The sequence below is a fragment of the Polypterus senegalus genome, chromosome 13 (genome assembly GCF_016835505.1).
Source record: "Polypterus senegalus isolate Bchr_013 chromosome 13, ASM1683550v1, whole genome shotgun sequence".
NCBI classification, from domain to species: Eukaryota; Metazoa; Chordata; class Cladistia; order Polypteriformes; family Polypteridae; genus Polypterus; species Polypterus senegalus.
The window spans coordinates 152,535,381-152,548,463 of NC_053166.1; the positions used below are offsets into that span (position 1 = coordinate 152,535,381).

Genomic DNA, 13,083 nt, shown 5'->3' on the forward strand with positions numbered 1-13,083 from the left:
TTCTCTGCTAATCCCCTTTATCTGATCAGTATTTCGACAATGTATTGCCAGTGGTTCAATGGCAATCGCAAACAGCAGCGGTGACAAGGGGCATCCTTGTCTAGTGCCACGTTCTAGTTTAAAGTAGTCTGAGCAAATGTTATTGATGCAAACTGAAGCTTCTGGGTTAGTATACAGTAATTTAATCCATGCACAAATGTTTGGGCCAAACCCAAACTTCTCCAATGTAGTAAAAAGGTATTTCCATTCAATCATGTCGAATGCTTTTTCTGCATCCAATGATAATAATATTTCTGGGGTGTTTGATTTAGTTGGTGAGTATATTACGTTAAACAGGCGTCTAAGATTTGAAGATAAGTGCCGGCCCCTAATAAATCCAGTTTGGTCTTGTGATATTACCGAGGGAGCACTTTCTCCATCCTTCTGGCTAAGATTTTAGAGAGTATTTTAACGTCGTTATTCAGAAGTGAAATTGGTCTGTATGATGCACATTGTAATAAGTCCTTATTTTGTTTTGGAAAACAGTGATTAGTGCTTGGCGAAAGGTTTGTGGAAGAGATTGGTTATCTCTGGCTTCTGTAAATGTTGCTGATAGATAGATAGATAGATAGATAGATAGATAGATAGATAGATAGATAGATAGATAGATAGATAGATAGATAGATAGAGATAGATAGATAGATAGATAGATAGATAGATAGATAGATAGATAGATAGACAGACAGACAGACAGACAGACAGACAGACAGACAGACAGACAGACAGACAGACAGACAGACAGACAGACACTGATACAAAGAAACAATATTAAATTAAATAGTAATAAAAATTAAAAAAATTAAAATAAAATTAATGTTAGCATTTACTCCCCGGGGTGGAATTGAAGAGTCGCATAGTGTGGGGGAGGAACGATCTCTTTAGTCTGTCAGTGGAGCAGGACAGTGACAAAAGTCTGTCACTGAAGCTACTCCTCTGTCTGGAGATGACACTGTTAAGTGGATGCAGTGGATTATTCATGATTGACAGGAGTTTGCTTAATGCCCATCGCTCTGCCACAGATGTTAAACTGTCCAACTTTACTCCTACAATAGAGCCTGGGAGGGGAGCTAGCTGAGCGGAGAATTTCTTGTAAAATTCTGCAGGGTAGCCATCAGGGCCTGCTGCTTTCCCGCCTTGGAGTGACTTTATAGCATCTAGTAATTCTGATAACGCCAGAGGTTTATCAAGTTCCTCCGCACTAAAAGCGTCTATTTGTGGTATCTAATGTATCTAGAAATGTATTAGATTGTGTATTGTCTTCTTTAAACTCAGTAGTAGAGCCGCTGCTCCTCCGCATCGAGAGGAGTCAGATGAGGTGGCTCGGGCATCTGATCAGGATGCCTCCTGGACGCCTCCCTGGTGAGGTGTTCTGGGCACGTCCAACCGGGAGGAGGCCCCGGGGAAGACCCAGGACACGCTGGAGGGACTGTGTCTCCCGGCTGGCCTGGGAACGCCTTGGGATTCTCCCGGAAGAGCTGGAAGAAGTGGCCAGGGAGAGGGAAGTCTGGGCCTCTCTGCTTAAGCTGCTGCCCCCGGACCCGACCTCGGATAAGCGGAAGAGGATGGATGGATGGATGGATGGAACTCAGTAGTATATAGGGATTTATAGTAGTCTCTGAAAGTGTGCATTATATTTTTGTGTTCGACGATTTTATCTCCGTTCGTGTTGGTGATTACCAAGATTGCGTTGCGCACTTCTTGCTTGTGAATTTGTTGAGCTAAAAGCTTATTAGCTTTCTCTCCATGTTCATAATAATGATGTCTGGATTTGTAGATTAGTTGTTCAGTTAATTTCCTATTTCCCCTAGAGTTGTTGCCATGCAGCTTAATATTACGTTGGTAGTTATAATTATTAAGATTAATAGGATAGATTAGGTATAGATCAAGCCTGCTCTCTTTCTCTCCCCCCCTTAACCCCCCAACCACCCTTTTTGCCTCCCCAAGTGAGGCTAAAACCCACTTCACACAGTCCCAGTCCTCTGACATACCCAGAGACAGAGCACGTCCAAAGCAAAACAAGCCCCAATGCAGCGGCGCTTTAGGGTTAAAAGGTAGAGATATCTGTTACCAATATAGTCTTTAAAAAAGAAAAAAAGAAAAAAAAAAAAGAATTTTGCACTTAAAATGTATATATAGTCTTCAGCAATTTTAGTGCATTAAGATGATACACCCAGATAATAAACCCGGGTGATGGTGTTAAAGATGTGTCCAAAATAAGCATAACAAGTCTTAATGCAGTAATAGCAATATCAATAAACCAAGGGTATGATATTGAACAGTCTTGTTTAGGGTAGAGATGAAGGAAAGAAAAAGTAATTAAGCACAATAAAACATAAACAGATAGCGCCCTAGTAATACTAAGTAATAATGAGAATAAATGAGAATATGTGCTGATAAAAACCTGGAACTGGATTAAAACTAAACAGACACTTTATTAATACACTTCTATTGCCAGATTGCCACAACACACTCTTTTTTGCTTGGCTGTGCGACTGAGCCCTCAAAATGACTAATGCACTGTCCACCATGTGTATTTTTTGCCTTATACCCGGTGCTGCTGTGATAATCACGGCCTCCCGGTGAACCTAAACTGGGCAGATTAAATTTACTCATGAGCCCATACAGGATTAAATGTGTATAAATACAACGTATGTTCAGTTCTTTTGATCTGATTACTGTTGTGTCCAATAACCCCTTCCTCACCAGCTTCTAACAGATGACCAGATCACACACTTGCATTATGTTGCAGTGAGAGCAGCAGGCATTTTTTTGGGGGGTGAAATAACAAAATGGACTGTACACCACGTCACTGGGGTACTATAGAACCCGACATCCTAGAATTCCATTTAAAATTGCTGCAAAATACTGTTTGTTGGGGGATAGGGATTTGTTCATCACGACCCCCACAATGAGTACCTTCTAGTTGAACCAGTGTTAAATTCTAATATTTACACTGTATTTATTTAAGAGCTTACATGTGCATCATTTGCTACACACCTCACTAAGTCCTTCTACAGAGATTTTTCTAACTGGAGGCTATCATTTATTTCACCAACACAAGTTTAGTGTCATAACTTGTTACTCCCATTTTTGACTAACTTACTGGTATGAATAAAAAAACAGAGATAGTACCGACTCCCGTTTTACTCCATTTTTGGTATATAGAAAAAGTATGGCATATAGAGATCCTTGTACCTCCAATCACTGTTTTCTCCACACCATGATTTTGTCATCACCTTATTTTTTAGTGAATGACCTTTCATAATAATTTGACTTGAAAAAATGTATTTTGCCGGACACTGTATTCACTTCAACAACCAGCTAAACACTCGTCTGTCTATGGTGTATTTTTAAATAAAATAAGAAAAAAACAGAAGATACTAACTGCCTGGAAGTGAGAGTTTCAACTCACCAGCAACAAAGCAAATGTATGTGACTACAGAGCCCTCTAGTGGCTAAATGAAGAACTTACAGCAATGGTGAAATAGGTAATGGCTTTTTAATGCTCTTTAGGATACTCAAGTCAGTCAGTATCCAACCCGCTATATTCTAGCACAGCGTCACAGGGGTCTGCTGGAGCCAATCCCAGACAGCACAGGGCGCAAGGCAGGAACAAATCCTCGGGCAGGGCGCAAGCCCACCACAGGGGCACTTAAGTTAAACAGAAAAATATTTTAATTTGAGAGCTTCTTCAGTTGGAAAATTACAAATTGCCTTTGCAGCTATATAATGACAACTGCCTTCAATACACAAAAAAATCAAAAAGTGTTAATTAACAACAATCCGTAGTCATAATGGTAAATTTCATGTACAGTACTTTATACAGGCAAGTGGAGCCTACCATAAATATTTTCCTACAACTATTGATTGTTTCTTTAAACAAAACAAAAAAAAAAAAAGAGCATCATAAGATACAACCAGCCTGTATTATTCTGATACATTCATGGTTTCCTTGCACCAATTTCCTGATCTTGTTTTATCAAAGTGGTGCCACATTAGTGCAGTGGCTACTGCTGCTTGACTCATCGATTCAGAATATTGGTTTGATTCCTGAACTAAATCATTAACCACATGGGAGTTTGTACTTTCTTCCCATGTCTGTGTGCATTGTCCTATGGGTATTTTGGTTTTCTTTCCACATTCCCAAAGATGTAAGGAATAGGTTTACTGGTGGTTCCAAATAAGACAGTGTGTGTGCGTACGTGTGCATCATATAATGGTACCCTGTCCAGTGCTGGTTCCTGCCTTGCACCTCAATGCAGCCAATATAGACTTCAGCTTCCCTGTGACCTTGAACTGCATTAAGGATGTTTGAAAATGTTAAGGTTTATTTAGTGAATATGAGTCATGTTTATCACAAAGCACACTCAAGGACTCTTACACTCACTCACAGCAGCCTCTAAAAAGCATGCTTTGTGTGCCAGAAAACTGAACATCTTTGATGAAAGCAATACAAACCACAGAACAACCTGCAAATACAGACTGATGTCATTCCTGTTAAGTTCCATAAAGTGACATTACTCAATGCACCACCATGCTAGTCAAATTCTTAACGTTTCCCATGCTTGACCCGGTACTTAAAAGACAAAACACAATTCTAACGAAATAGAAACAAAGAAATATCATGCAACATATTCAGATATATGGTATACAAGGATTATTCCATATGCAAACAAGAACAATTTTGTTTGGATAGTGTTATGGCTGAGGTGGAAAAGGCAAGACAGTAATAAACAGGACCAGGAGATGAAAGTGGAACTAGCAGGTTTGCAACTTCCAGCCACAACATGTATATGAAAATTTGTGTATGTGCTCTGTGCCAGTGCTCTGTAAAAAAATAACTACTGTATACAGTACATGAAGGAACTGAAATAAATCTGCATAGCATGATAAAAAAAAATGTACAGTATGTCACAGCCAAGTAAGTACTGCTTAACAACAGATAAGGAAAAACGAGAGTGTCTAAAATATTAGTGTTTAGGAAAGTATCATTTCCCTAAAATAAAAGGAACATGCTAAAGGAATTGGCTGTTTAAAAATGAGGCAAGAATTTTCAGATCTATAAAAAGAGGACAAACGTCCGGTCCTCTATAGCAACAGATAAAGTCGAGAGTCAAAATGCAGAGAAGTTAAAATGTTGACCCATTTGACTCATCTACTGACTTGATAATCAAAAGGGTTACATTCAGTAGTCATGGAGGTCAATGCTCCCAGTCTTGAGCAAACATACTGGTTATTAAGTCTTTCTTCAGACTGAATCAGTACAAAAAGCAACATACAAGGTCTTAGGAATATTAGATACCAGTGCCTCCTGATTACAAATAAAACTCAGAAATCTTTCCGCTGTCATTGAAAAGGAACGAAGATTGACTGCCTCAATGATGTGCTTCCTTCACCTAAACCTCACACAATTGATTCAGTGCCTTGTATTTTCAGATGTCGATATGTCAGTGGACTCCAGTGCCAGCTCTAGCTTTTTTGCTGCCCCAGGCAAAAATTAAAATGTAATGCCAAAACCACAGTGTCTTGGAGACAACTACCAAACTCTGCAGATTGAAGTGGGGTGTATTTCACCTGACAAATATTGGTATACAAGATAGTGGGGTTGAGGTGATGAAGGCCTGGTTTTCCTTTGTGTAGAAGGGAAAAATCAGTGGTTTGGTGCCAAATACCAGCCACCTCCTCTCGATACTAACAAATATATCAATTACAATTGACATATGTCGCCCTAGGCGGCCGTCTAGTTCTTCTATATGGTAGAGCTGGCTCTGGTAGCCGCTGTATATTTAGTAAAATGTTATACTCACCGTTTCACCTGCAAAGTCCCTCGTCAGCATGCAAAAATAGAATGACTTAACACAGCACCTGTGCTTTAGTGCTGGTACCAGTTCTTCACATTTGTAATCAAGATTTACAAGTCACACTTAATAAGACCCCTGCTCCATAAATGAATCACATCCAATAAGTACAGTAGCACCCAATTAGAGCATTTAAGATATAAAACTGAAGTGTTCAGTTAGTTTGTGAGCCTTTCTGGGTACTGCAGTATAGAAGAATAGTATTTAATTATACTGTGATGTCCTCTTCAGAACACTTAGCAACAAGACTTTATGCTATGATGAGAAAGTCGACTGAAAACTTTAGAAACCTCCTGCAAGACAGTTAAATGTCAATTTCAAACTTCGTTTCTGTATACACCAGATTACTTTGACCCACAAAGATGTAATAACCTAACTCTTGTGAATCCCCCTTCTTATAACTGTGTTTCTGTGAACACTCTATGTGGTTAAAGCTGACAGTCTCTTCTGCCCAATCACTTCCTGTCAGCTCTTGTAAAAGCCATATATTTAAATATGTTTTATAGTATTTTTTAACAGTTGGTCGATAAGCATTAGACAGTGATTTCTAATATGAAACCACCACCAGCCTAATTTTATATACTGTCTTTTGTGAAGAATTGTTTTTATTTTTTCTACTTTCTGCATTCATTCCATACATGTTTGCTGTTTAATCATTATAAAAGTAATTTAGGTTTGCACTATATGGAGCATTGTAAGTTCATTGATTAATGAATAATAAAAGACTTTTCTCATGTATTAACTGCATTTCCATGTGACAGACTGAGCTGCTGCTAGCAGCAGCTGTAGTTTTTCTTTTAGTCATATGGATCAACACTTTTCATTTTGCGTTGTCCCCAGACCCCAGGGCGTAGCTATTTGTGGCTGGTAGCAGCACCAGCAAGTTATTAGTGCTCAGTGTGGGTTGTAAGAGTTTATGAAAATGTTTTAATATGACACACCCTTCAGATATCAGAAAGCTTATGAATATTGGTGTGACAAAAATCATCTTTACAGAGATTTGTTAGCCATATTTATGTAAAAGGAAATTCACAGAAAAGGTTTAATATATGTGCAATAAAGCTGTATACAATAGTAATTGAGGATTTTTAGGTTCAAATATAATTTGTGATGAGTGAGAAACTGCACAGCAAACTGTCATACTTTACAGACTTTATAAAGAAATGGGTTTAAATATTGACGCAAACTAAACTATCCTGCTATCCATTCCTTGACTAAAATCCAATTGCTCAAAGCACTTTTGTATAACAGAGTTGAAGGGAAATAAACACATATCTCAAAAGTATTTAGCACAAAGCAGGAACCATCTCTAAAGAGAATACCAGTAAATCAAAATTCACACTCATTCACACACCAGCATTCACTCATATCAGACCAGTTCCCCATGCATGGACATGGGAAAAGCATACAAATTCTACATAGCAAATGACCGGAGTAGGAAGTGTAGCCATGTCTTTCAAATTTAGAGGCAGCAGCAATGAGCACTGTGCCTTTATGGGATCCTTACACTGTATTCCATGCAAATTTTATCACAGGACACTCAGACGTCCACACTGGGCCAAGTTTAAAGATGACAATAACCAAACACTCATGCATGGGATATGGAAGAGAAACCAAAGTACTCAGAGAAATATTCACATAGATACAGAGTGAATATGCAAACTCAAAACAGGTGTGGCCAGGTATAATTTAAGCCCAGACCTCTGGAGCTGTGAGACAGTAGTTTTGTGCCATATGCCAAGTACAAATGGAAAAAAAACTGTATTGTAGATAAACAAACAGCTCATCCTAAAATTAAACAGAAAATATCTGACACCTGTTTGGCATCAAAGGACAGTTAGGAAAGCAAACATACTCTAATCATTGATAGCACAGCTGACAGCTTCCTGCTGCCATTCATAAAATGTGAGAATTCAACAACCTAGTCTGCAATTTTTGAATGAATTGTGAAATTACAAGATTGAAAATATTCTGTTTCTTACAAGCAAGAAGCGTTGCAGCCCACCCTCCTCAGAGCACACAAAGACAAGAAGGTATATAAACCACGTCAAAAATCAATTAAATTAAAAGGATAAATGGTATTACAAGACAAGTATATAACATGATAAACTACAGAGAAATAATCTAACATTGGCAAGATGCTGTAGGGTGTAGTAAATCTAATCGATTAAGGTTTTAAATGTTTATGAAGATATACATACAGAGGAAGACAAAAATCTATACACACTTCATTAAAGAAAAACCTGTATTAAAGCTGTGATATTAAATTTATTCAGATGTCAAGGGATTAACTTAAGTCATTTTTGACTTCTACATTTACAAAAGCTGCTCAAAATGGTTACCAACTCTTGTCTGTTCTAACACCATAGCCAAGGAAGCTGGACTTGTTGCTGTACGAGGCCACCTGGATCTTCCCTTCCACACATCACACACAGTACCATGGGTTTGAAACTTATCATGGATACGTGCAATTGTCAGGCGTGAGTTACAAACTCAAGTCTCCATTGTCGTCGGAGTTCAACAATATTCTCAAATTTAAACCATTGGTCTTGCGCTCCTAGAACGATAACCATTGCCCTGACATTTTGTTTGAGGGTCCTGCCTGGCGCATGGTGATGCTAGTATTCATGCGAGTAACGACATCTTCTGAGTTAATGTCATACTACACACTGTGTCCATAATTCGATTCAACTTCAGAAAAGTTCAGAGATAATGACTGCTAAAGTATGTATGTATTTACACATTTAGCAGATTTAGCTTGCTCTTACACTCACATACAATTATTTATGTTGTACTAAGAAAATCGTATTAATTAATGCATAAATTACTTAAGAACAATATGTAACTGTAAAATAAGCATAGCCCTTCTTAAAGTATTCAGACATGATTTACAAAACAAGATTAACCTGATGGGGCAAGAATGACATTTTCTACATAACCAAGTATATTCTAGAATGTTCTTGCTACAGACAGTAACAGACAGAAGGGACATAGCAATATTCAAATAGGAAGGCAAAACTGAACAGCCATAACAGCCAATGGTTACCACAATGGATTAATATCTGAGTGCTGTCATGTTGGAGTACATTAAGACCAGCTGCCTTTGGCCTGTTTTTTCAAACCAATTTACAAATAAAATGTTTTGAGCTATCACTTGATAGTCGAGTACAGTTTTTCACTCAGATGCATTCAGAATTTTTCCTGAATTATTATAAACATACGGCAACCTTCCCTTCCAGCCAACTGAAATGGTGTACACATACTGTAATCCTGAAGGTGATGCAGAATTTGGATTGCAGCTGATAATCACAATCACACTAACAACTACTGAAATACTCATGGAAGTGAGCCTTCCATAAGGTTTGATCAGACAAACGATTAAGCAATAAGGCCCTTGAAGCTGAATTTTTACAGTACTGATAGTTTCTAATAGGCAAACTGGCCTGCAGGTGAAAAACAAACACAGCTAACACAGACTTGTCGCTAAGCTTCCTTTACCACATTGATAAAATCTTCAAATGTAAGAAATATGGATCATACATATGTGATGTAATTTGCCTATGCATAAAAATATGAAAGAATTTTTAATCTTTTGACACCTGAAGGGAAAAATACATGCAAGCTGTTCTAGACAGTTAAGTGTGCCCTGAATGATGGTTTCCTTCAAATAAGAAACTCATGCACTGAGAGACAGGAATCTCTTCACTTTCAAAGTATGTTGACTATACTTCTGCACTTGGCAAACCGCTAAATGATAAAATATAGATTTCCATATTCTTGGAATTTTTTATTTATATGACAGTAACTTGAAACTCTCATTACAAATTCCTTGAACAGTACATGGTTTATATACTTATATACAGTCATATGAAAAAGTTTGGGAACCCCTCTTAGCCTGCATAATAATTTACTCTATTTTCAACAAATTAGATAACAGTGGTAAGTCTTTCATTTCCTAGGGACATCGGAGTACTGGGGTCTTTTCTGATCAAAGGTTTTTAGTGAAGCAGTATTTAGTTGTATAGGAGAAAATTGGGTGAAATGACACCTTTGATTGGCTAACTAAATAGATTACAAATGCAAGCTTTCGAGGCTGCTGATGAAGGGGCCTTAGCTGCCTCGAAAGCTTACATTTGTAATCTATTTAGTTAGCCAATAAAAGGTGTAATTTCATCCTACTTTCTCCTGTATCAATCTATAGGCTAACACGGTACAACACTCTACTGCTATATTTAGTTGTATGAAATTAAATCAAATGTGAAAACACATTTCCACATTTGTGCAAAAATGTGGGTCCCCTTGTAATTTTGCTGATTTGAATGCATGTCACTGTTCAATGCTGATTACTTGCAACACCAAATTGGTTGGATTAGCTCGTTAAGCCTTGAACTTCATAGACAGGAGTGTCCAAACATGAGAAAATGTATTTCAGGTGGTCAACTGCAAGTTGTGCTTCCCCATTGACTCTCCTCTGAAGAGTGACAGACATCATGGGATCCTCAAAGCAACTCTCAAAAGATCTGAAACACAAAGATTGTTGAGTCTTATGGTTAAGGGGAAGGCTTCAAAAAGCCATCTCAGAGGTTTAAACTGTCAGTTTCAACTCTAAGGAATGGAATCAGGAAATGGAAAGCCACAGGCACAGTTGCTGTTAAACCCAGCAGGTCTGGCAGGCCAAGAAAAATAAAGGAGTGGCATATGCCCAAGCAGGATTGTGAAAATAGTTACAGAAAACCCACAGATCACCTCCAAAGACCTGCAAGAACAACTTGCTGCAGATGGTGCATCTGTACATCGTTCTACAATTCAACACAATTTGCACAAAGAACATCTGTATGGCAGGGTGATGAGAAAGAAGCCCTTTCTGCACTCACGCCACAAACAGAGTCACTTGTATGCCAATGCTCATTTAGACAAGCCAGATTCATTTTGGAACAAAGTGCTTTGGACTGATGAGACAAAAATTGAGTTATATGGTCATAACAAAAAGTGTTTGCATGGCAGAAGAAAAACACCTGCTACCTACTGACAAATTTGGTGGAGGTTCCATCATGCTGTGGGGCTGTGCGGCTAGTTCAGGGACTGGGGCCCTTGTTAAAGTCGAGGGTCAGATGAATTCAACCCAATATCAAAAAATTCTTCAGGATAATGTCCAAGCATCAGTCACAAAGTTGAAGTTACACAGGGGTTGGATATTCCAACAAGACAATGACCCAAAACACAGTTCGAAATCTACAAAGGCATTCATGCAGAGGGAGAAGTACAATGTTCTGGAATGGCCATCACAGTCCCCTGACTTGAATATCATCGAAAATCTATGGGATGATTTGAAGCAGGCTGTCTATGCTCGGCAGACATCAAATTGAACTGAACTGGAGAGATTTTGTATGGAAGAACGGAGTCAAAAATACCTCCATCCAGAATCCAGACACTCATCAAAGGCTATAAGAGGCGTACAGAGGCTGTTATATTTGCAAAAGGAGGCTCAACTAAGTATTGATGTAATATCTCAGTTGGGGTGCCCAAAGTTATGCACCTGTTCAGTTTTGTTATGATGCATATTTTCTGTTAATCCAATAAACTTAATGTCACTGCTGAAATAATACTGTTTCTATAACACATGTCATATATTAAGAGGAAGTTGCTATTTTGAAAGCTCAGCCAATGATAAACAAAAATCCAAAGAATTAAGAGAGGTTCCCAAACTTTTCCATATGACTGTATACCAGGCCTGGATTAGCATCCATACCTTAAGAATTTAGCTTTGCGTTCAAACCGTGTATTCTATTGTTTCACTATGAAAACATTTTGCAGAAATATCACAAAAATGTATGTATCACTATTCCTCTGCCTCAGAGCTTAAATGCTAGCTCAAGCACAGTCTGTGTGGAGCTTGCATGTTCCCCATATGTCTGTTTGGATCTTCCTCCCAGATCTGAAAGATATGCATTTCAGGTTAAATGATAACTCTAAACTGGCCTGGTATGAATAAGTATGGATGTGTAACTATGTCCTGCACTATACACTGGAACTCTCTCCATATTTGACTCCCGCTCCCCACAACCCTTAAAATGAATTAAGTAGATGCATGTCTGTTCAAGTAAAGCATGATTACAAAACTTAAACATCACAGCCAGACTTCCACTACAAAAGAACATCAAAGATTCTGTTCTGGTGCAAGTCTAAGTATTTCTTTGTCTTGAGCAATACTTTACAAATTAGGTTCCAGACAAAAGTGCAGTGGCAAAGCTGGAAAAAATAGCTTCCAAAAAGAACAAAAATGTGTGGTGAGTCAGAAAGATAATTACATGGTTTGCCAAATTTACAATGCCAACCCCACCCTGTTAAAATGAAGCTCTAAAAAAAATGTGGAAACTGTTAGTCTCAGCCTCTCCATCTTTTTTGCATGGTCTTCGTTTTGTTTTTAGACATGACTTAAAATTATCGTATTCACTCAACAGGATCGAAGCAACAATTTCTGGCCAAATGGATTCTGAATGGTGGAGAATGACTTGCAACTAAGCATTAGTGCCAGCTGGAAATCTAGTAGTTTATTACTTATGTGTGCTACTGGCAGAGTTTTCATTTGGGCTATATGACTCTTGGATTCCCACTCTGCTTTCTTTTCCTTTCATAAAAGACCACACAGAGAGGCAGTGTTATAGCGATTTTTGGAAGCATATACTTCCCAACTTAGCATCAGTAAAGGAAAAGAAATGAGCACCTAAATGCATCCATAATGCAGTCAGTTATGATATGCAAACCCAAATTAAAAGTTATCTTAATTCAGAAATTGAATCTGGACTTAAAACACTGTTTGGTGATAATAAACCTATCCACTGCAACACGTCATTGCCCTTCATAGTCTTTTATTTACCCTATTTGTTTTATATAAATTATTCTCATATATAATCAAACTATTCACCTTCAAAATAAAATATTGCCACTACAGTAACTTGACTCGCATTTCATTGCCCCATTATCAAATCAATGTACAATATCCAAAAATGGAATTCACAAATTAGTAACATAGTTACTCCCTTAAAGCTTTGCACATGGAATTATAACTCAGTCACTTTTTCAGTTTTGATGACTCAAATTTTATTCACAGGGGTTAAGAAAAGGCTCAAGTTTTGCACTTTTCTGAAGAACACCGTACTGTAAGTATTGTATATGTACGAGTGCC

General features: G+C 38.0%; 1 protein-coding gene across 2 annotated transcripts in view; it reads right to left on the reverse strand.

Moving 5' to 3' along the window:
• The window catches only part of LOC120542760 (uncharacterized protein C7orf50 homolog), a 278,068-nt gene that overhangs the window by 147,062 nt on the left and 117,923 nt on the right, over positions 1 to 13,083 (reverse strand). The window lies entirely within an intron of this gene.